At 54.2% G+C, this 21,798-nt stretch overlaps 38 non-coding genes and 1 pseudogene across 38 annotated transcripts; all 39 read right to left on the reverse strand.

Annotated features, from left to right (window-relative positions):
- Positions 1-272: 272 nt before the first annotated feature.
- Positions 273-389, reverse strand: LOC133106059 (U5 spliceosomal RNA). Its single transcript, XR_009704237.1, has one exon. It is a non-coding gene; the product is annotated as a U5 spliceosomal RNA (small nuclear RNA).
- Positions 390-752: 363 nt separating this feature from the next.
- LOC133106253 (U2 spliceosomal RNA) lies at positions 753-943 on the reverse strand. The gene has a single exon (XR_009704421.1). It is a non-coding gene; the product is annotated as a U2 spliceosomal RNA (small nuclear RNA).
- A 433-nt stretch (positions 944-1,376) lies between these two features.
- LOC133106061 (U5 spliceosomal RNA) lies at positions 1,377-1,493 on the reverse strand. Its single transcript, XR_009704239.1, has one exon. It is a non-coding gene; the product is annotated as a U5 spliceosomal RNA (small nuclear RNA).
- Positions 1,494-1,852: 359 nt separating this feature from the next.
- LOC133106254 (U2 spliceosomal RNA) lies at positions 1,853-2,043 on the reverse strand. The gene has a single exon (XR_009704422.1). It is a non-coding gene; the product is annotated as a U2 spliceosomal RNA (small nuclear RNA).
- Positions 2,044-2,476: 433 nt separating this feature from the next.
- On the reverse strand, positions 2,477-2,593 carry LOC133106062 (U5 spliceosomal RNA). The gene has a single exon (XR_009704240.1). It is a non-coding gene; the product is annotated as a U5 spliceosomal RNA (small nuclear RNA).
- Positions 2,594-2,952: 359 nt separating this feature from the next.
- LOC133106255 (U2 spliceosomal RNA) lies at positions 2,953-3,143 on the reverse strand. Its single transcript, XR_009704423.1, has one exon. It is a non-coding gene; the product is annotated as a U2 spliceosomal RNA (small nuclear RNA).
- A 433-nt stretch (positions 3,144-3,576) lies between these two features.
- Positions 3,577-3,693, reverse strand: LOC133106063 (U5 spliceosomal RNA). The gene has a single exon (XR_009704241.1). It is a non-coding gene; the product is annotated as a U5 spliceosomal RNA (small nuclear RNA).
- A 359-nt stretch (positions 3,694-4,052) lies between these two features.
- On the reverse strand, positions 4,053-4,243 carry LOC133106256 (U2 spliceosomal RNA). The gene has a single exon (XR_009704424.1). It is a non-coding gene; the product is annotated as a U2 spliceosomal RNA (small nuclear RNA).
- Positions 4,244-4,676: 433 nt separating this feature from the next.
- On the reverse strand, positions 4,677-4,793 carry LOC133106064 (U5 spliceosomal RNA). The gene has a single exon (XR_009704242.1). It is a non-coding gene; the product is annotated as a U5 spliceosomal RNA (small nuclear RNA).
- Positions 4,794-5,152: 359 nt separating this feature from the next.
- On the reverse strand, positions 5,153-5,343 carry LOC133106257 (U2 spliceosomal RNA). Its single transcript, XR_009704425.1, has one exon. It is a non-coding gene; the product is annotated as a U2 spliceosomal RNA (small nuclear RNA).
- Positions 5,344-5,776: 433 nt separating this feature from the next.
- Positions 5,777-5,893, reverse strand: LOC133106065 (U5 spliceosomal RNA). Its single transcript, XR_009704243.1, has one exon. It is a non-coding gene; the product is annotated as a U5 spliceosomal RNA (small nuclear RNA).
- Positions 5,894-6,252: 359 nt separating this feature from the next.
- LOC133106258 (U2 spliceosomal RNA) lies at positions 6,253-6,443 on the reverse strand. Its single transcript, XR_009704426.1, has one exon. It is a non-coding gene; the product is annotated as a U2 spliceosomal RNA (small nuclear RNA).
- Positions 6,444-6,876: 433 nt separating this feature from the next.
- Positions 6,877-6,993, reverse strand: LOC133106066 (U5 spliceosomal RNA). Its single transcript, XR_009704244.1, has one exon. It is a non-coding gene; the product is annotated as a U5 spliceosomal RNA (small nuclear RNA).
- A 359-nt stretch (positions 6,994-7,352) lies between these two features.
- Positions 7,353-7,543, reverse strand: LOC133106259 (U2 spliceosomal RNA). The gene has a single exon (XR_009704427.1). It is a non-coding gene; the product is annotated as a U2 spliceosomal RNA (small nuclear RNA).
- A 433-nt stretch (positions 7,544-7,976) lies between these two features.
- Positions 7,977-8,093, reverse strand: LOC133106067 (U5 spliceosomal RNA). The gene has a single exon (XR_009704245.1). It is a non-coding gene; the product is annotated as a U5 spliceosomal RNA (small nuclear RNA).
- Positions 8,094-8,452: 359 nt separating this feature from the next.
- On the reverse strand, positions 8,453-8,643 carry LOC133106260 (U2 spliceosomal RNA). Its single transcript, XR_009704428.1, has one exon. It is a non-coding gene; the product is annotated as a U2 spliceosomal RNA (small nuclear RNA).
- Positions 8,644-9,076: 433 nt separating this feature from the next.
- On the reverse strand, positions 9,077-9,193 carry LOC133106068 (U5 spliceosomal RNA). The gene has a single exon (XR_009704246.1). It is a non-coding gene; the product is annotated as a U5 spliceosomal RNA (small nuclear RNA).
- Positions 9,194-9,552: 359 nt separating this feature from the next.
- Positions 9,553-9,731, reverse strand: LOC133106483 (U2 spliceosomal RNA; annotated as a pseudogene).
- An 854-nt stretch (positions 9,732-10,585) lies between these two features.
- On the reverse strand, positions 10,586-10,702 carry LOC133106069 (U5 spliceosomal RNA). The gene has a single exon (XR_009704247.1). It is a non-coding gene; the product is annotated as a U5 spliceosomal RNA (small nuclear RNA).
- Positions 10,703-11,061: 359 nt separating this feature from the next.
- LOC133106261 (U2 spliceosomal RNA) lies at positions 11,062-11,252 on the reverse strand. Its single transcript, XR_009704429.1, has one exon. It is a non-coding gene; the product is annotated as a U2 spliceosomal RNA (small nuclear RNA).
- Positions 11,253-11,685: 433 nt separating this feature from the next.
- LOC133106070 (U5 spliceosomal RNA) lies at positions 11,686-11,802 on the reverse strand. Its single transcript, XR_009704248.1, has one exon. It is a non-coding gene; the product is annotated as a U5 spliceosomal RNA (small nuclear RNA).
- A 359-nt stretch (positions 11,803-12,161) lies between these two features.
- Positions 12,162-12,352, reverse strand: LOC133106262 (U2 spliceosomal RNA). Its single transcript, XR_009704430.1, has one exon. It is a non-coding gene; the product is annotated as a U2 spliceosomal RNA (small nuclear RNA).
- Positions 12,353-12,785: 433 nt separating this feature from the next.
- LOC133106072 (U5 spliceosomal RNA) lies at positions 12,786-12,902 on the reverse strand. The gene has a single exon (XR_009704250.1). It is a non-coding gene; the product is annotated as a U5 spliceosomal RNA (small nuclear RNA).
- Positions 12,903-13,261: 359 nt separating this feature from the next.
- On the reverse strand, positions 13,262-13,452 carry LOC133106263 (U2 spliceosomal RNA). The gene has a single exon (XR_009704431.1). It is a non-coding gene; the product is annotated as a U2 spliceosomal RNA (small nuclear RNA).
- Positions 13,453-13,885: 433 nt separating this feature from the next.
- Positions 13,886-14,002, reverse strand: LOC133106073 (U5 spliceosomal RNA). The gene has a single exon (XR_009704251.1). It is a non-coding gene; the product is annotated as a U5 spliceosomal RNA (small nuclear RNA).
- Positions 14,003-14,361: 359 nt separating this feature from the next.
- LOC133106264 (U2 spliceosomal RNA) lies at positions 14,362-14,552 on the reverse strand. The gene has a single exon (XR_009704432.1). It is a non-coding gene; the product is annotated as a U2 spliceosomal RNA (small nuclear RNA).
- A 433-nt stretch (positions 14,553-14,985) lies between these two features.
- Positions 14,986-15,102, reverse strand: LOC133106074 (U5 spliceosomal RNA). Its single transcript, XR_009704252.1, has one exon. It is a non-coding gene; the product is annotated as a U5 spliceosomal RNA (small nuclear RNA).
- Positions 15,103-15,461: 359 nt separating this feature from the next.
- Positions 15,462-15,652, reverse strand: LOC133106265 (U2 spliceosomal RNA). Its single transcript, XR_009704433.1, has one exon. It is a non-coding gene; the product is annotated as a U2 spliceosomal RNA (small nuclear RNA).
- Positions 15,653-16,085: 433 nt separating this feature from the next.
- Positions 16,086-16,202, reverse strand: LOC133106075 (U5 spliceosomal RNA). Its single transcript, XR_009704253.1, has one exon. It is a non-coding gene; the product is annotated as a U5 spliceosomal RNA (small nuclear RNA).
- A 359-nt stretch (positions 16,203-16,561) lies between these two features.
- On the reverse strand, positions 16,562-16,752 carry LOC133106266 (U2 spliceosomal RNA). Its single transcript, XR_009704434.1, has one exon. It is a non-coding gene; the product is annotated as a U2 spliceosomal RNA (small nuclear RNA).
- A 433-nt stretch (positions 16,753-17,185) lies between these two features.
- Positions 17,186-17,302, reverse strand: LOC133106076 (U5 spliceosomal RNA). The gene has a single exon (XR_009704254.1). It is a non-coding gene; the product is annotated as a U5 spliceosomal RNA (small nuclear RNA).
- A 359-nt stretch (positions 17,303-17,661) lies between these two features.
- LOC133106267 (U2 spliceosomal RNA) lies at positions 17,662-17,852 on the reverse strand. Its single transcript, XR_009704435.1, has one exon. It is a non-coding gene; the product is annotated as a U2 spliceosomal RNA (small nuclear RNA).
- A 433-nt stretch (positions 17,853-18,285) lies between these two features.
- On the reverse strand, positions 18,286-18,402 carry LOC133106077 (U5 spliceosomal RNA). Its single transcript, XR_009704255.1, has one exon. It is a non-coding gene; the product is annotated as a U5 spliceosomal RNA (small nuclear RNA).
- Positions 18,403-18,761: 359 nt separating this feature from the next.
- On the reverse strand, positions 18,762-18,952 carry LOC133106269 (U2 spliceosomal RNA). The gene has a single exon (XR_009704436.1). It is a non-coding gene; the product is annotated as a U2 spliceosomal RNA (small nuclear RNA).
- A 433-nt stretch (positions 18,953-19,385) lies between these two features.
- Positions 19,386-19,502, reverse strand: LOC133106078 (U5 spliceosomal RNA). The gene has a single exon (XR_009704256.1). It is a non-coding gene; the product is annotated as a U5 spliceosomal RNA (small nuclear RNA).
- A 359-nt stretch (positions 19,503-19,861) lies between these two features.
- Positions 19,862-20,052, reverse strand: LOC133106270 (U2 spliceosomal RNA). The gene has a single exon (XR_009704437.1). It is a non-coding gene; the product is annotated as a U2 spliceosomal RNA (small nuclear RNA).
- A 433-nt stretch (positions 20,053-20,485) lies between these two features.
- Positions 20,486-20,602, reverse strand: LOC133106079 (U5 spliceosomal RNA). Its single transcript, XR_009704257.1, has one exon. It is a non-coding gene; the product is annotated as a U5 spliceosomal RNA (small nuclear RNA).
- A 359-nt stretch (positions 20,603-20,961) lies between these two features.
- On the reverse strand, positions 20,962-21,152 carry LOC133106271 (U2 spliceosomal RNA). Its single transcript, XR_009704438.1, has one exon. It is a non-coding gene; the product is annotated as a U2 spliceosomal RNA (small nuclear RNA).
- A 433-nt stretch (positions 21,153-21,585) lies between these two features.
- Positions 21,586-21,702, reverse strand: LOC133106080 (U5 spliceosomal RNA). The gene has a single exon (XR_009704258.1). It is a non-coding gene; the product is annotated as a U5 spliceosomal RNA (small nuclear RNA).
- Between the last annotated feature and the right edge of the window lie 96 nt (positions 21,703-21,798).

A 21,798-nucleotide genomic window follows, 5' to 3' on the forward strand; every position in this document is an offset into this window, starting at 1 on the left:
AAAACCAGGTGGAAAAAAGAGGGGGGCGAAGGAGCCAAGAAAGGGAGGAAAAAGGGAGAGAGAGAAGGGACACAAGCTCTGAGAAGCCTCTCAAGAAAACAGCCGAAAACCCCTTGTCTACCACTAGCAAGCCAGTGGTAGGCAACAGGTTAATTCGTGCTGAAGAGAAACCCGAGCAAGCAGGCGATAAGCCAGAAACGAGCAAGTCGGCGACTCGCAAGCAACCCGCATACCTGTCGCACATTGCCGTCTGTCCTTAAACCGTTCGAAGTTGCCCCGCCCTGTGGACGGAGCATCCAAAAATAGCACAAACTCAGGTGCGTTCCTCTCCACGGAAATCTTTAGTAAAAGGCGAAAGATTTGTGCGTGCTGAAGAGAAACCCGAGCGAAATGTGACCTTTCAGCGCACCAGGCGCCTCCGGCCCCCTTCCCAGCCACTCCCCATGACCCGTGGTTGCCACTGCCGCCAGCCGGCCGGACAGACAATCCGAGAGGGAAGGTGGGAAAAGCGAGACAGCGCAATGACAACAAACAGTTACGTCCCGCACAGAAAACTACATCATTTTGCTAAAAAACAGAGGCAAGCACACTTACAACAAGGGCACATATTCACCCTATTTACAACACAATTTACATACATACAAAATAAACAAACAAACAAACAAACAAACAAACAAAAAGGGGGAAGAACAGGGCAACCCACCCACCTAGTAAAGGACAACAAAACACAACCTTTTTTTGCACAAAACTTGGAGAGGCGCACCGTTCCCGAACGCACTGCAATAACGGGTCGATGCTTGAAGCGGACGGAGCAAGCTCCTTCTCCGACTCCCTGTGCCAAAAATCCGTTTAATATATAGTCCCCTGATAGGGGACGTATCAGATATTAAACTGATAAGAACAGATACTACACTTGATCTTAGCCAAAAGGCCGAGAAGCGATAACCGCACACTGGCCCCTGCCGACGGCGCCCTCCCGGTGGCCCCGGACCGCGCTCGGGGGAAGACGCCACCTGGCCCAGGGGCCGGCCCCCCTCCCCGCCTTCCCAAGAACCCTGCGCACGCACTGACTGGCCGGTCGGCGAGCTACCGTAACGACCGGACTCAGCTGGCTCCTCCCACCAAGATCCACTGTCCTCCACTGGCAGGCACAGCCGCCAAAAACACTCGACACATACCGAGTACGCTGTTACGTACTTACTACCGAGTCACTTACCGAATAGCTGCTCTCTAGGCAGCGACCAAAGCTATTTAGCGAGCGGGGCATCGATCGCACGCGGCAAGCAGGCGATAAGCCAGAAACGAGCAAGTCGGCGACTCGCAAGCAACCCGCATACCTGTCGCACATTGCCGTCTGTCCTTAAACCGTTCGAAGTTGCCCCGCCCTGTGGACGGAGCATCCAAAAATAGCACAAACTCAGGTGCGTTCCTCTCCACGGAAATCTTTAGTAAAAGGCGAAAGATTTGTGCGTGCTGAAGAGAAACCCGAGCGAAATGTGACCTTTCAGCGCACCAGGCGCCTCCGGCCCCCTTCCCAGCCACTCCCCATGACCCGTGGTTGCCACTGCCGCCAGCCGGCCGGACAGACAATCCGAGAGGGAAGGTGGGAAAAGCGAGACAGCGCAATGACAACAAACAGTTACGTCCCGCACAGAAAACTACATCATTTTGCTAAAAAACAGAGGCAAGCACACTTACAACAAGGGCACATATTCACCCTATTTACAACACAATTTACATACATACAAAATAAACAAACAAACAAACAAACAAACAAAAAGGGGGAAGAACAGGGCAACCCACCCACCTAGTAAAGGACAACAAAACACAACCTTTTTTTGCACAAAACTTGGAGAGGCGCACCGTTCCCGAACGCACTGCAATAACGGGTCGATGCTTGAAGCGGACGGAGCAAGCTCCTTCTCCGACTCCCTGTGCCAAAAATCCGTTTAATATATAGTCCCCTGATAGGGGACGTATCAGATATTAAACTGATAAGAACAGATACTACACTTGATCTTAGCCAAAAGGCCGAGAAGCGATAACCGCACACTGGCCCCTGCCGACGGCGCCCTCCCGGTGGCCCCGGACCGCGCTCGGGGGAAGACGCCACCTGGCCCAGGGGCCGGCCCCCCTCCCCGCCTTCCCAAGAACCCTGCGCACGCACTGACTGGCCGGTCGGCGAGCTACCGTAACGACCGGACTCAGCTGGCTCCTCCCACCAAGATCCACTGTCCTCCACTGGCAGGCACAGCCGCCAAAAACACTCGACACATACCGAGTACGCTGTTACGTACTTACTACCGAGTCACTTACCGAATAGCTGCTCTCTAGGCAGCGACCAAAGCTATTTAGCGAGCGGGGCATCGATCGCACGCGGCAAGCAGGCGATAAGCCAGAAACGAGCAAGTCGGCGACTCGCAAGCAACCCGCATACCTGTCGCACATTGCCGTCTGTCCTTAAACCGTTCGAAGTTGCCCCGCCCTGTGGACGGAGCATCCAAAAATAGCACAAACTCAGGTGCGTTCCTCTCCACGGAAATCTTTAGTAAAAGGCGAAAGATTTGTGCGTGCTGAAGAGAAACCCGAGCGAAATGTGACCTTTCAGCGCACCAGGCGCCTCCGGCCCCCTTCCCAGCCACTCCCCATGACCCGTGGTTGCCACTGCCGCCAGCCGGCCGGACAGACAATCCGAGAGGGAAGGTGGGAAAAGCGAGACAGCGCAATGACAACAAACAGTTACGTCCCGCACAGAAAACTACATCATTTTGCTAAAAAACAGAGGCAAGCACACTTACAACAAGGGCACATATTCACCCTATTTACAACACAATTTACATACATACAAAATAAACAAACAAACAAACAAACAAACAAAAAGGGGGAAGAACAGGGCAACCCACCCACCTAGTAAAGGACAACAAAACACAACCTTTTTTTGCACAAAACTTGGAGAGGCGCACCGTTCCCGAACGCACTGCAATAACGGGTCGATGCTTGAAGCGGACGGAGCAAGCTCCTTCTCCGACTCCCTGTGCCAAAAATCCGTTTAATATATAGTCCCCTGATAGGGGACGTATCAGATATTAAACTGATAAGAACAGATACTACACTTGATCTTAGCCAAAAGGCCGAGAAGCGATAACCGCACACTGGCCCCTGCCGACGGCGCCCTCCCGGTGGCCCCGGACCGCGCTCGGGGGAAGACGCCACCTGGCCCAGGGGCCGGCCCCCCTCCCCGCCTTCCCAAGAACCCTGCGCACGCACTGACTGGCCGGTCGGCGAGCTACCGTAACGACCGGACTCAGCTGGCTCCTCCCACCAAGATCCACTGTCCTCCACTGGCAGGCACAGCCGCCAAAAACACTCGACACATACCGAGTACGCTGTTACGTACTTACTACCGAGTCACTTACCGAATAGCTGCTCTCTAGGCAGCGACCAAAGCTATTTAGCGAGCGGGGCATCGATCGCACGCGGCAAGCAGGCGATAAGCCAGAAACGAGCAAGTCGGCGACTCGCAAGCAACCCGCATACCTGTCGCACATTGCCGTCTGTCCTTAAACCGTTCGAAGTTGCCCCGCCCTGTGGACGGAGCATCCAAAAATAGCACAAACTCAGGTGCGTTCCTCTCCACGGAAATCTTTAGTAAAAGGCGAAAGATTTGTGCGTGCTGAAGAGAAACCCGAGCGAAATGTGACCTTTCAGCGCACCAGGCGCCTCCGGCCCCCTTCCCAGCCACTCCCCATGACCCGTGGTTGCCACTGCCGCCAGCCGGCCGGACAGACAATCCGAGAGGGAAGGTGGGAAAAGCGAGACAGCGCAATGACAACAAACAGTTACGTCCCGCACAGAAAACTACATCATTTTGCTAAAAAACAGAGGCAAGCACACTTACAACAAGGGCACATATTCACCCTATTTACAACACAATTTACATACATACAAAATAAACAAACAAACAAACAAACAAACAAAAAGGGGGAAGAACAGGGCAACCCACCCACCTAGTAAAGGACAACAAAACACAACCTTTTTTTGCACAAAACTTGGAGAGGCGCACCGTTCCCGAACGCACTGCAATAACGGGTCGATGCTTGAAGCGGACGGAGCAAGCTCCTTCTCCGACTCCCTGTGCCAAAAATCCGTTTAATATATAGTCCCCTGATAGGGGACGTATCAGATATTAAACTGATAAGAACAGATACTACACTTGATCTTAGCCAAAAGGCCGAGAAGCGATAACCGCACACTGGCCCCTGCCGACGGCGCCCTCCCGGTGGCCCCGGACCGCGCTCGGGGGAAGACGCCACCTGGCCCAGGGGCCGGCCCCCCTCCCCGCCTTCCCAAGAACCCTGCGCACGCACTGACTGGCCGGTCGGCGAGCTACCGTAACGACCGGACTCAGCTGGCTCCTCCCACCAAGATCCACTGTCCTCCACTGGCAGGCACAGCCGCCAAAAACACTCGACACATACCGAGTACGCTGTTACGTACTTACTACCGAGTCACTTACCGAATAGCTGCTCTCTAGGCAGCGACCAAAGCTATTTAGCGAGCGGGGCATCGATCGCACGCGGCAAGCAGGCGATAAGCCAGAAACGAGCAAGTCGGCGACTCGCAAGCAACCCGCATACTTGTCGCACATTGCCGTCTGTCCTTAAACCGTTCGAAGTTGCCCCGCCCTGTGGACGGAGCATCCAAAAATAGCACAAACTCAGGTGCGTTCCTCTCCACGGAAATCTTTAGTAAAAGGCGAAAGATTTGTGCGTGCTGAAGAGAAACCCGAGCGAAATGTGACCTTTCAGCGCACCAGGCGCCTCCGGCCCCCTTCCCAGCCACTCCCCATGACCCGTGGTTGCCACTGCCGCCAGCCGGCCGGACAGACAATCCGAGAGGGAAGGTGGGAAAAGCGAGACAGCGCAATGACAACAAACAGTTACGTCCCGCACAGAAAACTACATCATTTTGCTAAAAAACAGAGGCAAGCACACTTACAACAAGGGCACATATTCACCCTATTTACAACACAATTTACATACATACAAAATAAACAAACAAACAAACAAACAAACAAAAAGGGGGAAGAACAGGGCAACCCACCCACCTAGTAAAGGACAACAAAACACAACCTTTTTTTGCACAAAACTTGGAGAGGCGCACCGTTCCCGAACGCACTGCAATAACGGGTCGATGCTTGAAGCGGACGGAGCAAGCTCCTTCTCCGACTCCCTGTGCCAAAAATCCGTTTAATATATAGTCCCCTGATAGGGGACGTATCAGATATTAAACTGATAAGAACAGATACTACACTTGATCTTAGCCAAAAGGCCGAGAAGCGATAACCGCACACTGGCCCCTGCCGACGGCGCCCTCCCGGTGGCCCCGGACCGCGCTCGGGGGAAGACGCCACCTGGCCCAGGGGCCGGCCCCCCTCCCCGCCTTCCCAAGAACCCTGCGCACGCACTGACTGGCCGGTCGGCGAGCTACCGTAACGACCGGACTCAGCTGGCTCCTCCCACCAAGATCCACTGTCCTCCACTGGCAGGCACAGCCGCCAAAAACACTCGACACATACCGAGTACGCTGTTACGTACTTACTACCGAGTCACTTACCGAATAGCTGCTCTCTAGGCAGCGACCAAAGCTATTTAGCGAGCGGGGCATCGATCGCACGCGGCAAGCAGGCGATAAGCCAGAAACGAGCAAGTCGGCGACTCGCAAGCAACCCGCATACCTGTCGCACATTGCCGTCTGTCCTTAAACCGTTCGAAGTTGCCCCGCCCTGTGGACGGAGCATCCAAAAATAGCACAAACTCAGGTGCGTTCCTCTCCACGGAAATCTTTAGTAAAAGGCGAAAGATTTGTGCGTGCTGAAGAGAAACCCGAGCGAAATGTGACCTTTCAGCGCACCAGGCGCCTCCGGCCCCCTTCCCAGCCACTCCCCATGACCCGTGGTTGCCACTGCCGCCAGCCGGCCGGACAGACAATCCGAGAGGGAAGGTGGGAAAAGCGAGACAGCGCAATGACAACAAACAGTTACGTCCCGCACAGAAAACTACATCATTTTGCTAAAAAACAGAGGCAAGCACACTTACAACAAGGGCACATATTCACCCTATTTACAACACAATTTACATACATACAAAATAAACAAACAAACAAACAAACAAACAAAAAGGGGGAAGAACAGGGCAACCCACCCACCTAGTAAAGGACAACAAAACACAACCTTTTTTTGCACAAAACTTGGAGAGGCGCACCGTTCCCGAACGCACTGCAATAACGGGTCGATGCTTGAAGCGGACGGAGCAAGCTCCTTCTCCGACTCCCTGTGCCAAAAATCCGTTTAATATATAGTCCCCTGATAGGGGACGTATCAGATATTAAACTGATAAGAACAGATACTACACTTGATCTTAGCCAAAAGGCCGAGAAGCGATAACCGCACACTGGCCCCTGCCGACGGCGCCCTCCCGGTGGCCCCGGACCGCGCTCGGGGGAAGACGCCACCTGGCCCAGGGGCCGGCCCCCCTCCCCGCCTTCCCAAGAACCCTGCGCACGCACTGACTGGCCGGTCGGCGAGCTACCGTAACGACCGGACTCAGCTGGCTCCTCCCACCAAGATCCACTGTCCTCCACTGGCAGGCACAGCCGCCAAAAACACTCGACACATACCGAGTACGCTGTTACGTACTTACTACCGAGTCACTTACCGAATAGCTGCTCTCTAGGCAGCGACCAAAGCTATTTAGCGAGCGGGGCATCGATCGCACGCGGCAAGCAGGCGATAAGCCAGAAACGAGCAAGTCGGCGACTCGCAAGCAACCCGCATACCTGTCGCACATTGCCGTCTGTCCTTAAACCGTTCGAAGTTGCCCCGCCCTGTGGACGGAGCATCCAAAAATAGCACAAACTCAGGTGCGTTCCTCTCCACGGAAATCTTTAGTAAAAGGCGAAAGATTTGTGCGTGCTGAAGAGAAACCCGAGCGAAATGTGACCTTTCAGCGCACCAGGCGCCTCCGGCCCCCTTCCCAGCCACTCCCCATGACCCGTGGTTGCCACTGCCGCCAGCCGGCCGGACAGACAATCCGAGAGGGAAGGTGGGAAAAGCGAGACAGCGCAATGACAACAAACAGTTACGTCCCGCACAGAAAACTACATCATTTTGCTAAAAAACAGAGGCAAGCACACTTACAACAAGGGCACATATTCACCCTATTTACAACACAATTTACATACATACAAAATAAACAAACAAACAAACAAACAAACAAAAAGGGGGAAGAACAGGGCAACCCACCCACCTAGTAAAGGACAACAAAACACAACCTTTTTTTGCACAAAACTTGGAGAGGCGCACCGTTCCCGAACGCACTGCAATAACGGGTCGATGCTTGAAGCGGACGGAGCAAGCTCCTTCTCCGACTCCCTGTGCCAAAAATCCGTTTAATATATAGTCCCCTGATAGGGGACGTATCAGATATTAAACTGATAAGAACAGATACTACACTTGATCTTAGCCAAAAGGCCGAGAAGCGATAACCGCACACTGGCCCCTGCCGACGGCGCCCTCCCGGTGGCCCCGGACCGCGCTCGGGGGAAGACGCCACCTGGCCCAGGGGCCGGCCCCCCTCCCCGCCTTCCCAAGAACCCTGCGCACGCACTGACTGGCCGGTCGGCGAGCTACCGTAACGACCGGACTCAGCTGGCTCCTCCCACCAAGATCCACTGTCCTCCACTGGCAGGCACAGCCGCCAAAAACACTCGACACATACCGAGTACGCTGTTACGTACTTACTACCGAGTCACTTACCGAATAGCTGCTCTCTAGGCAGCGACCAAAGCTATTTAGCGAGCGGGGCATCGATCGCACGCGGCAAGCAGGCGATAAGCCAGAAACGAGCAAGTCGGCGACTCGCAAGCAACCCGCATACCTGTCGCACATTGCCGTCTGTCCTTAAACCGTTCGAAGTTGCCCCGCCCTGTGGACGGAGCATCCAAAAATAGCACAAACTCAGGTGCGTTCCTCTCCACGGAAATCTTTAGTAAAAGGCGAAAGATTTGTGCGTGCTGAAGAGAAACCCGAGCGAAATGTGACCTTTCAGCGCACCAGGCGCCTCCGGCCCCCTTCCCAGCCACTCCCCATGACCCGTGGTTGCCACTGCCGCCAGCCGGCCGGACAGACAATCCGAGAGGGAAGGTGGGAAAAGCGAGACAGCGCAATGACAACAAACAGTTACGTCCCGCACAGAAAACTACATCATTTTGCTAAAAAACAGAGGCAAGCACACTTACAACAAGGGCACATATTCACCCTATTTACAACACAATTTACATACATACAAAATAAACAAACAAACAAACAAACAAACAAAAAGGGGGAAGAACAGGGCAACCCACCCACCTAGTAAAGGACAACAAAACACAACCTTTTTTTGCACAAAACTTGGAGAGGCGCACCGTTCCCGAACGCACTGCAATAACGGGTCGATGCTTGAAGCGGACGGAGCAAGCTCCTTCTCCGACTCCCTGTGCCAAAAATCCGTTTAATATATAGTCCCCTGATAGGGGACGTATCAGATATTAAACTGATAAGAACAGATACTACACTTGATCTTAGCCAAAAGGCCGAGAAGCGATAACCGCACACTGGCCCCTGCCGACGGCGCCCTCCCGGTGGCCCCGGACCGCGCTCGGGGGAAGACGCCACCTGGCCCAGGGGCCGGCCCCCCTCCCCGCCTTCCCAAGAACCCTGCGCACGCACTGACTGGCCGGTCGGCGAGCTACCGTAACGACCGGACTCAGCTGGCTCCTCCCACCAAGATCCACTGTCCTCCACTGGCAGGCACAGCCGCCAAAAACACTCGACACATACCGAGTACGCTGTTACGTACTTACTACCGAGTCACTTACCGAATAGCTGCTCTCTAGGCAGCGACCAAAGCTATTTAGCGAGCGGGGCATCGATCGCACGCGGCAAGCAGGCGATAAGCCAGAAACGAGCAAGTCGGCGACTCGCAAGCAACCCGCATACCTGTCGCACATTGCCGTCTGTCCTTAAACCGTTCGAAGTTGCCCCGCCCTGTGGACGGAGCATCCAAAAATAGCACAAACTCAGGTGCGTTCCTCTCCACGGAAATCTTTAGTAAAAGGCGAAAGATTTGTGCGTGCTGAAGAGAAACCCGAGCGAAATGTGACCTTTCAGCGCACCAGGCGCCTCCGGCCCCCTTCCCAGCCACTCCCCATGACCCGTGGTTGCCACTGCCGCCAGCCGGCCGGACAGACAATCCGAGAGGGAAGGTGGGAAAAGCGAGACAGCGCAATGACAACAAACAGTTACGTCCCGCACAGAAAACTACATCATTTTGCTAAAAAACAGAGGCAAGCACACTTACAACAAGGGCACATATTCACCCTATTTACAACACAATTTACATACATACAAAATAAACAAACAAACAAACAAACAAACAAAAAGGGGGAAGAACAGGGCAACCCACCCACCTAGTAAAGGACAACAAAACACAACCTTTTTTTGCACAAAACTTGGAGAGGCGCACCGTTCCCGAACGCACTGCAATAACGGGTCGATGCTTGAAGCGGACGGAGCAAGCTCCTTCTCCGACTCCCTGTGCCAAAAATCCGTTTAATATATAGTCCCCTGATAGGGGACGTATCAGATATTAAACTGATAAGAACAGATTTTTTTTTTTTTGTGGTGAAGCTCTGAGTCAAGGCCTTAGCGTTGGCTCAGAGTTTTACCTATTTTTTACTAAATCTCCTCTAAACTACTCCTTATATACATATATACAATCGCAACCATATCCAAATCACTCTCCAAATCAATCCCCGTCCAAATCCAAATTCCCGTTTAGCCATAAATCCAATCCGCTAAACCCCGTAGGGTATTCACTCAAACCCCGTAGGGTACAACTCAAACCCCGTAGGGTATTACTCTAGCCCCGTAGGGTCCTAACTATACAATAAGGAGGGAAAAAAATAAAACCCCCCGATCGCTCCTCACCACCAGGCCGAAGCCTGGCTTGAGAGCCGATCTGGCAAGCTCCAGGCCTAAGGCAGAGACCCAAGGGGAACCATGAACCATCATGGCTCTTACCCTTGATCTTAGCCAAAAGGCCGAGAAGCGATAACCGCACACTGGCCCCTGCCGACGGCGCCCTCCCGGTGGCCCCGGACCGCGCTCGGGGGAAGACGCCACCTGGCCCAGGGGCCGGCCCCCCTCCCCGCCTTCCCAAGAACCCTGCGCACGCACTGACTGGCCGGTCGGCGAGCTACCGTAACGACCGGACTCAGCTGGCTCCTCCCACCAAGATCCACTGTCCTCCACTGGCAGGCACAGCCGCCAAAAACACTCGACACATACCGAGTACGCTGTTACGTACTTACTACCGAGTCACTTACCGAATAGCTGCTCTCTAGGCAGCGACCAAAGCTATTTAGCGAGCGGGGCATCGATCGCACGCGGCAAGCAGGCGATAAGCCAGAAACGAGCAAGTCGGCGACTCGCAAGCAACCCGCATACCTGTCGCACATTGCCGTCTGTCCTTAAACCGTTCGAAGTTGCCCCGCCCTGTGGACGGAGCATCCAAAAATAGCACAAACTCAGGTGCGTTCCTCTCCACGGAAATCTTTAGTAAAAGGCGAAAGATTTGTGCGTGCTGAAGAGAAACCCGAGCGAAATGTGACCTTTCAGCGCACCAGGCGCCTCCGGCCCCCTTCCCAGCCACTCCCCATGACCCGTGGTTGCCACTGCCGCCAGCCGGCCGGACAGACAATCCGAGAGGGAAGGTGGGAAAAGCGAGACAGCGCAATGACAACAAACAGTTACGTCCCGCACAGAAAACTACATCATTTTGCTAAAAAACAGAGGCAAGCACACTTACAACAAGGGCACATATTCACCCTATTTACAACACAATTTACATACATACAAAATAAACAAACAAACAAACAAACAAACAAAAAGGGGGAAGAACAGGGCAACCCACCCACCTAGTAAAGGACAACAAAACACAACCTTTTTTTGCACAAAACTTGGAGAGGCGCACCGTTCCCGAACGCACTGCAATAACGGGTCGATGCTTGAAGCGGACGGAGCAAGCTCCTTCTCCGACTCCCTGTGCCAAAAATCCGTTTAATATATAGTCCCCTGATAGGGGACGTATCAGATATTAAACTGATAAGAACAGATACTACACTTGATCTTAGCCAAAAGGCCGAGAAGCGATAACCGCACACTGGCCCCTGCCGACGGCGCCCTCCCGGTGGCCCCGGACCGCGCTCGGGGGAAGACGCCACCTGGCCCAGGGGCCGGCCCCCCTCCCCGCCTTCCCAAGAACCCTGCGCACGCACTGACTGGCCGGTCGGCGAGCTACCGTAACGACCGGACTCAGCTGGCTCCTCCCACCAAGATCCACTGTCCTCCACTGGCAGGCACAGCCGCCAAAAACACTCGACACATACCGAGTACGCTGTTACGTACTTACTACCGAGTCACTTACCGAATAGCTGCTCTCTAGGCAGCGACCAAAGCTATTTAGCGAGCGGGGCATCGATCGCACGCGGCAAGCAGGCGATAAGCCAGAAACGAGCAAGTCGGCGACTCGCAAGCAACCCGCATACCTGTCGCACATTGCCGTCTGTCCTTAAACCGTTCGAAGTTGCCCCGCCCTGTGGACGGAGCATCCAAAAATAGCACAAACTCAGGTGCGTTCCTCTCCACGGAAATCTTTAGTAAAAGGCGAAAGATTTGTGCGTGCTGAAGAGAAACCCGAGCGAAATGTGACCTTTCAGCGCACCAGGCGCCTCCGGCCCCCTTCCCAGCCACTCCCCATGACCCGTGGTTGCCACTGCCGCCAGCCGGCCGGACAGACAATCCGAGAGGGAAGGTGGGAAAAGCGAGACAGCGCAATGACAACAAACAGTTACGTCCCGCACAGAAAACTACATCATTTTGCTAAAAAACAGAGGCAAGCACACTTACAACAAGGGCACATATTCACCCTATTTACAACACAATTTACATACATACAAAATAAACAAACAAACAAACAAACAAACAAAAAGGGGGAAGAACAGGGCAACCCACCCACCTAGTAAAGGACAACAAAACACAACCTTTTTTTGCACAAAACTTGGAGAGGCGCACCGTTCCCGAACGCACTGCAATAACGGGTCGATGCTTGAAGCGGACGGAGCAAGCTCCTTCTCCGACTCCCTGTGCCAAAAATCCGTTTAATATATAGTCCCCTGATAGGGGACGTATCAGATATTAAACTGATAAGAACAGATACTACACTTGATCTTAGCCAAAAGGCCGAGAAGCGATAACCGCACACTGGCCCCTGCCGACGGCGCCCTCCCGGTGGCCCCGGACCGCGCTCGGGGGAAGACGCCACCTGGCCCAGGGGCCGGCCCCCCTCCCCGCCTTCCCAAGAACCCTGCGCACGCACTGACTGGCCGGTCGGCGAGCTACCGTAACGACCGGACTCAGCTGGCTCCTCCCACCAAGATCCACTGTCCTCCACTGGCAGGCACAGCCGCCAAAAACACTCGACACATACCGAGTACGCTGTTACGTACTTACTACCGAGTCACTTACCGAATAGCTGCTCTCTAGGCAGCGACCAAAGCTATTTAGCGAGCGGGGCATCGATCGCACGCGGCAAGCAGGCGATAAGCCAGAAACGAGCAAGTCGGCGACTCGCAAGCAACCCGCATACCTGTCGCACATTGCCGTCTGTCCTTAAACCGTTCGAAGTTGCCCCGCCCTGTGGACGGAGCATCCAAAAATAGCACAAACTCAGGTGCGTTCCTCTCCACGGAAATCTTTAGTAAAAGGCGAAAGATTTGTGCGTGCTGAAGAGAAACCCGAGCGAAATGTGACCTTTCAGCGCACCAGGCGCCTCCGGCCCCCTTCCCAGCCACTCCCCATGACCCGTGGTTGCCACTGCCGCCAGCCGGCCGGACAGACAATCCGAGAGGGAAGGTGGGAAAAGCGAGACAGCGCAATGACAACAAACAGTTACGTCCCGCACAGAAAACTACATCATTTTGCTAAAAAACAGAGGCAAGCACACTTACAACAAGGGCACATATTCACCCTATTTACAACACAATTTACATACATACAAAATAAACAAACAAACAAACAAACAAACAAAAAGGGGGAAGAACAGGGCAACCCACCCACCTAGTAAAGGACAACAAAACACAACCTTTTTTTGCACAAAACTTGGAGAGGCGCACCGTTCCCGAACGCACTGCAATAACGGGTCGATGCTTGAAGCGGACGGAGCAAGCTCCTTCTCCGACTCCCTGTGCCAAAAATCCGTTTAATATATAGTCCCCTGATAGGGGACGTATCAGATATTAAACTGATAAGAACAGATACTACACTTGATCTTAGCCAAAAGGCCGAGAAGCGATAACCGCACACTGGCCCCTGCCGACGGCGCCCTCCCGGTGGCCCCGGACCGCGCTCGGGGGAAGACGCCACCTGGCCCAGGGGCCGGCCCCCCTCCCCGCCTTCCCAAGAACCCTGCGCACGCACTGACTGGCCGGTCGGCGAGCTACCGTAACGACCGGACTCAGCTGGCTCCTCCCACCAAGATCCACTGTCCTCCACTGGCAGGCACAGCCGCCAAAAACACTCGACACATACCGAGTACGCTGTTACGTACTTACTACCGAGTCACTTACCGAATAGCTGCTCTCTAGGCAGCGACCAAAGCTATTTAGCGAGCGGGGCATCGATCGCACGCGGCAAGCAGGCGATAAGCCAGAAACGAGCAAGTCGGCGACTCGCAAGCAACCCGCATACCTGTCGCACATTGCCGTCTGTCCTTAAACCGTTCGAAGTTGCCCCGCCCTGTGGACGGAGCATCCAAAAATAGCACAAACTCAGGTGCGTTCCTCTCCACGGAAATCTTTAGTAAAAGGCGAAAGATTTGTGCGTGCTGAAGAGAAACCCGAGCGAAATGTGACCTTTCAGCGCACCAGGCGCCTCCGGCCCCCTTCCCAGCCACTCCCCATGACCCGTGGTTGCCACTGCCGCCAGCCGGCCGGACAGACAATCCGAGAGGGAAGGTGGGAAAAGCGAGACAGCGCAATGACAACAAACAGTTACGTCCCGCACAGAAAACTACATCATTTTGCTAAAAAACAGAGGCAAGCACACTTACAACAAGGGCACATATTCACCCTATTTACAACACAATTTACATACATACAAAATAAACAAACAAACAAACAAACAAACAAAAAGGGGGAAGAACAGGGCAACCCACCCACCTAGTAAAGGACAACAAAACACAACCTTTTTTTGCACAAAACTTGGAGAGGCGCACCGTTCCCGAACGCACTGCAATAACGGGTCGATGCTTGAAGCGGACGGAGCAAGCTCCTTCTCCGACTCCCTGTGCCAAAAATCCGTTTAATATATAGTCCCCTGATAGGGGACGTATCAGATATTAAACTGATAAGAACAGATACTACACTTGATCTTAGCCAAAAGGCCGAGAAGCGATAACCGCACACTGGCCCCTGCCGACGGCGCCCTCCCGGTGGCCCCGGACCGCGCTCGGGGGAAGACGCCACCTGGCCCAGGGGCCGGCCCCCCTCCCCGCCTTCCCAAGAACCCTGCGCACGCACTGACTGGCCGGTCGGCGAGCTACCGTAACGACCGGACTCAGCTGGCTCCTCCCACCAAGATCCACTGTCCTCCACTGGCAGGCACAGCCGCCAAAAACACTCGACACATACCGAGTACGCTGTTACGTACTTACTACCGAGTCACTTACCGAATAGCTGCTCTCTAGGCAGCGACCAAAGCTATTTAGCGAGCGGGGCATCGATCGCACGCGGCAAGCAGGCGATAAGCCAGAAACGAGCAAGTCGGCGACTCGCAAGCAACCCGCATACCTGTCGCACATTGCCGTCTGTCCTTAAACCGTTCGAAGTTGCCCCGCCCTGTGGACGGAGCATCCAAAAATAGCACAAACTCAGGTGCGTTCCTCTCCACGGAAATCTTTAGTAAAAGGCGAAAGATTTGTGCGTGCTGAAGAGAAACCCGAGCGAAATGTGACCTTTCAGCGCACCAGGCGCCTCCGGCCCCCTTCCCAGCCACTCCCCATGACCCGTGGTTGCCACTGCCGCCAGCCGGCCGGACAGACAATCCGAGAGGGAAGGTGGGAAAAGCGAGACAGCGCAATGACAACAAACAGTTACGTCCCGCACAGAAAACTACATCATTTTGCTAAAAAACAGAGGCAAGCACACTTACAACAAGGGCACATATTCACCCTATTTACAACACAATTTACATACATACAAAATAAACAAACAAACAAACAAACAAACAAAAAGGGGGAAGAACAGGGCAACCCACCCACCTAGTAAAGGACAACAAAACACAACCTTTTTTTGCACAAAACTTGGAGAGGCGCACCGTTCCCGAACGCACTGCAATAACGGGTCGATGCTTGAAGCGGACGGAGCAAGCTCCTTCTCCGACTCCCTGTGCCAAAAATCCGTTTAATATATAGTCCCCTGATAGGGGACGTATCAGATATTAAACTGATAAGAACAGATACTACACTTGATCTTAGCCAAAAGGCCGAGAAGCGATAACCGCACACTGGCCCCTGCCGACGGCGCCCTCCCGGTGGCCCCGGACCGCGCTCGGGGGAAGACGCCACCTGGCCCAGGGGCCGGCCCCCCTCCCCGCCTTCCCAAGAACCCTGCGCACGCACTGACTGGCCGGTCGGCGAGCTACCGTAACGACCGGACTCAGCTGGCTCCTCCCACCAAGATCCACTGTCCTCCACTGGCAGGCACAGCCGCCAAAAACACTCGACACATACCGAGTACGCTGTTACGTACTTACTACCGAGTCACTTACCGAATAGCTGCTCTCTAGGCAGCGACCAAAGCTATTTAGCGAGCGGGGCATCGATCGCACGCGGCAAGCAGGCGATAAGCCAGAAACGAGCAAGTCGGCGACTCGCAAGCAACCCGCATACCTGTCGCACATTGCCGTCTGTCCTTAAACCGTTCGAAGTTGCCCCGCCCTGTGGACGGAGCATCCAAAAATAGCACAAACTCAGGTGCGTTCCTCTCCACGGAAATCTTTAGTAAAAGGCGAAAGATTTGTGCGTGCTGAAGAGAAACCCGAGCGAAATGTGACCTTTCAGCGCACCAGGCGCCTCCGGCCCCCTTCCCAGCCACTCCCCATGACCCGTGGTTGCCACTGCCGCCAGCCGGCCGGACAGACAATCCGAGAGGGAAGGTGGGAAAAGCGAGACAGCGCAATGACAACAAACAGTTACGTCCCGCACAGAAAACTACATCATTTTGCTAAAAAACAGAGGCAAGCACACTTACAACAAGGGCACATATTCACCCTATTTACAACACAATTTACATACATACAAAATAAACAAACAAACAAACAAACAAACAAAAAGGGGGAAGAACAGGGCAACCCACCCACCTAGTAAAGGACAACAAAACACAACCTTTTTTTGCACAAAACTTGGAGAGGCGCACCGTTCCCGAACGCACTGCAATAACGGGTCGATGCTTGAAGCGGACGGAGCAAGCTCCTTCTCCGACTCCCTGTGCCAAAAATCCGTTTAATATATAGTCCCCTGATAGGGGACGTATCAGATATTAAACTGATAAGAACAGATACTACACTTGATCTTAGCCAAAAGGCCGAGAAGCGATAACCGCACACTGGCCCCTGCCGACGGCGCCCTCCCGGTGGCCCCGGACCGCGCTCGGGGGAAGACGCCACCTGGCCCAGGGGCCGGCCCCCCTCCCCGCCTTCCCAAGAACCCTGCGCACGCACTGACTGGCCGGTCGGCGAGCTACCGTAACGACCGGACTCAGCTGGCTCCTCCCACCAAGATCCACTGTCCTCCACTGGCAGGCACAGCCGCCAAAAACACTCGACACATACCGAGTACGCTGTTACGTACTTACTACCGAGTCACTTACCGAATAGCTGCTCTCTAGGCAGCGACCAAAGCTATTTAGCGAGCGGGGCATCGATCGCACGCGGCAAGCAGGCGATAAGCCAGAAACGAGCAAGTCGGCGACTCGCAAGCAACCCGCATACCTGTCGCACATTGCCGTCTGTCCTTAAACCGTTCGAAGTTGCCCCGCCCTGTGGACGGAGCATCCAAAAATAGCACAAACTCAGGTGCGTTCCTCTCCACGGAAATCTTTAGTAAAAGGCGAAAGATTTGTGCGTGCTGAAGAGAAACCCGAGCGAAATGTGACCTTTCAGCGCACCAGGCGCCTCCGGCCCCCTTCCCAGCCACTCCCCATGACCCGTGGTTGCCACTGCCGCCAGCCGGCCGGACAGACAATCCGAGAGGGAAGGTGGGAAAAGCGAGACAGCGCAATGACAACAAACAGTTACGTCCCGCACAGAAAACTACATCATTTTGCTAAAAAACAGAGGCAAGCACACTTACAACAAGGGCACATATTCACCCTATTTACAACACAATTTACATACATACAAAATAAACAAACAAACAAACAAACAAACAAAAAGGGGGAAGAACAGGGCAACCCACCCACCTAGTAAAGGACAACAAAACACAACCTTTTTTTGCACAAAACTTGGAGAGGCGCACCGTTCCCGAACGCACTGCAATAACGGGTCGATGCTTGAAGCGGACGGAGCAAGCTCCTTCTCCGACTCCCTGTGCCAAAAATCCGTTTAATATATAGTCCCCTGATAGGGGACGTATCAGATATTAAACTGATAAGAACAGATACTACACTTGATCTTAGCCAAAAGGCCGAGAAGCGATAACCGCACACTGGCCCCTGCCGACGGCGCCCTCCCGGTGGCCCCGGACCGCGCTCGGGGGAAGACGCCACCTGGCCCAGGGGCCGGCCCCCCTCCCCGCCTTCCCAAGAACCCTGCGCACGCACTGACTGGCCGGTCGGCGAGCTACCGTAACGACCGGACTCAGCTGGCTCCTCCCACCAAGATCCACTGTCCTCCACTGGCAGGCACAGCCGCCAAAAACACTCGACACATACCGAGTACGCTGTTACGTACTTACTACCGAGTCACTTACCGAATAGCTGCTCTCTAGGCAGCGACCAAAGCTATTTAGCGAGCGGGGCATCGATCGCACGCGGCAAGCAGGCGATAAGCCAGAAACGAGCAAGTCGGCGACTCGCAAGCAACCCGCATACCTGTCGCACATTGCCGTCTGTCCTTAAACCGTTCGAAGTTGCCCCGCCCTGTGGACGGAGCATCCAAAAATAGCACAAACTCAGGTGCGTTCCTCTCCACGGAAATCTTTAGTAAAAGGCGAAAGATTTGTGCGTGCTGAAGAGAAACCCGAGCGAAATGTGACCTTTCAGCGCACCAGGCGCCTCCGGCCCCCTTCCCAGCCACTCCCCATGACCCGTGGTTGCCACTGCCGCCAGCCGGCCGGACAGACAATCCGAGAGGGAAGGTGGGAAAAGCGAGACAGCGCAATGACAACAAACAGTTACGTCCCGCACAGAAAACTACATCATTTTGCTAAAAAACAGAGGCAAGCACACTTACAACAAGGGCACATATTCACCCTATTTACAACACAATTTACATACATACAAAATAAACAAACAAACAAACAAACAAACAAAAAGGGGGAAGAACAGGGCAACCCACCCACCTAGTAAAGGACAACAAAACACAACCTTTTTTTGCACAAAACTTGGAGAGGCGCACCGTTCCCGAACGCACTGCAATAACGGGTCGATGCTTGAAGCGGACGGAGCAAGCTCCTTCTCCGACTCCCTGTGCCAAAAATCCGTTTAATATATAGTCCCCTGATAGGGGACGTATCAGATATTAAACTGATAAGAACAGATACTACACTTGATCTTAGCCAAAAGGCCGAGAAGCGATAACCGCACACTGGCCCCTGCCGACGGCGCCCTCCCGGTGGCCCCGGACCGCGCTCGGGGGAAGACGCCACCTGGCCCAGGGGCCGGCCCCCCTCCCCGCCTTCCCAAGAACCCTGCGCACGCACTGACTGGCCGGTCGGCGAGCTACCGTAACGACCGGACTCAGCTGGCTCCTCCCACCAAGATCCACTGTCCTCCACTGGCAGGCACAGCCGCCAAAAACACTCGACACATACCGAGTACGCTGTTACGTACTTACTACCGAGTCACTTACCGAATAGCTGCTCTCTAGGCAGCGACCAAAGCTATTTAGCGAGCGGGGCATCGATCGCACGCGGCAAGCAGGCGATAAGCCAGAAACGAGCAAGTCGGCGACTCGCAAGCAACCCGCATACCTGTCGCACATTGCCGTCTGTCCTTAAACCGTTCGAAGTTGCCCCGCCCTGTGGACGGAGCATCCAAAAATAGCACAAACTCAGGTGCGTTCCTCTCCACGGAAATCTTTAGTAAAAGGCGAAAGATTTGTGCGTGCTGAAGAGAAACCCGAGCGAAATGTGACCTTTCAGCGCACCAGGCGCCTCCGGCCCCCTTCCCAGCCACTCCCCATGACCCGTGGTTGCCACTGCCGCCAGCCGGCCGGACAGACAATCCGAGAGGGAAGGTGGGAAAAGCGAGACAGCGCAATGACAACAAACAGTTACGTCCCGCACAGAAAACTACATCATTTTGCTAAAAAACAGAGGCAAGCACACTTACAACAAGGGCACATATTCACCCTATTTACAACACAATTTACATACATACAAAATAAACAAACAAACAAACAAACAAACAAAAAGGGGGAAGAACAGGGCAACCCACCCACCTAGTAAAGGACAACAAAACACAACCTTTTTTTGCACAAAACTTGGAGAGGCGCACCGTTCCCGAACGCACTGCAATAACGGGTCGATGCTTGAAGCGGACGGAGCAAGCTCCTTCTCCGACTCCCTGTGCCAAAAATCCGTTTAATATATAGTCCCCTGATAGGGGACGTATCAGATATTAAACTGATAAGAACAGATACTACACTTGATCTTAGCCAAAAGGCCGAGAAGCGATAACCGCACACTGGCCCCTGCCGACGGCGCCCTCCCGGTGGCCCCGGACCGCGCTCGGGGGAAGACGCCACCTGGCCCAGGGGCCGGCCCCCCTCCCCGCCTTCCCAAGAACCCTGCGCACGCACTGACTGGCCGGTCGGCGAGCTACCGTAACGACCGGACTCAGCTGGCTCCTCCCACCAAGATCCACTGTCCTCCACTGGCAGGCACAGCCGCCAAAAACACTCGACACATACCGAGTACGCTGTTACGTACTTACTACCGAGTCACTTACCGAATAGCTGCTCTCTAGGCAGCGACCAAAGCTATTTAGCGAGCGGGGCATCGATCGCACGCGGCAAGCAGGCGATAAGCCAGAAACGAGCAAGTCGGCGACTCGCAAGCAACCCGCATACCTGTCGCACATTGCCGTCTGTCCTTAAACCGTTCGAAGTTGCCCCGCCCTGTGGACGGAGCATCCAAAAATAGCACAAACTCAGGTGCGTTCCTCTCCACGGAAATCTTTAGTAAAAGGCGAAAGATTTGTGCGTGCTGAAGAGAAACCCGAGCGAAATGTGACCTTTCAGCGCACCAGGCGCCTCCGGCCCCCTTCCCAGCCACTCCCCATGACCCGTGGTTGCCACTGCCGCCAGCCGGCCGGACAGACAATCCGAGAGGGAAGGTGGGAAAAGCGAGACAGCGCAATGACAACAAACAGTTACGTCCCGCACAGAAAACTACATCATTTTGCTAAAAAACAGAGGCAAGCACACTTACAACAAGGGCACATATTCACCCTATTTACAACACAATTTACATACATACAAAATAAACAAACAAACAAACAAACAAACAAAAAGGGGGAAGAACAGGGCAACCCACCCACCTAGTAAAGGACAACAAAACACAACCTTTTTTTGCACAAAACTTGGAGAGGCGCACCGTTCCCGAACGCACTGCAATAACGGGTCGATGCTTGAAGCGGACGGAGCAAGCTCCTTCTCCGACTCCCTGTGCCAAAAATCCGTTTAATATATAGTCCCCTGATAGGGGACGTATCAGATATTAAACTGATAAGAACAGATACTACACTTGATCTTAGCCAAAAGGCCGAGAAGCGATAACCGCACACTGGCCCCTGCCGACGGCGCCCTCCCGGTGGCCCCGGACCGCGCTCGGGGGAAGACGCCACCTGGCCCAGGGGCCGGCCCCCCTCCCCGCCTTCCCAAGAACCCTGCGCACGCACTGACTGGCCGGTCGGCGAGCTACCGTAACGACCGGACTCAGCTGGCTCCTCCCACCAAGATCCACTGTCCTCCACTGGCAGGCACAGCCGCCAAAAACACTCGACACATACCGAGTACGCTGTTACGTACTTACTACCGAGTCACTTACCGAATAGCTGCTCTCTAGGCAGCGACCAAAGCTATTTAGCGAGCGGGGCATCGATCGCACGCGGCAAGCAGGCGATAAGCCAGAAACGAGCAAGTCGGCGACTCGCAAGCAACCCGCATACCTGTCGCACATTGCCGTCTGTCCTTAAACCGTTCGAAGTTGCCCCGCCCTGTGGACGGAGCATCCAAAAATAGCACAAACTCAGGTGCGTTCCTCTCCACGGAAATCTTTAGTAAAAGGCGAAAGATTTGTGCGTGCTGAAGAGAAACCCGAGCGAAATGTGACCTTTCAGCGCACCAGGCGCCTCCGGCCCCCTTCCCAGCCACTCCCCATGACCCGTGGTTGCCACTGCCGCCAGCCGGCCGGACAGACA

This window comes from Conger conger, chromosome 12 (assembly GCF_963514075.1).
Source record: "Conger conger chromosome 12, fConCon1.1, whole genome shotgun sequence".
NCBI classification, from domain to species: domain Eukaryota; kingdom Metazoa; phylum Chordata; class Actinopteri; order Anguilliformes; family Congridae; genus Conger; species Conger conger.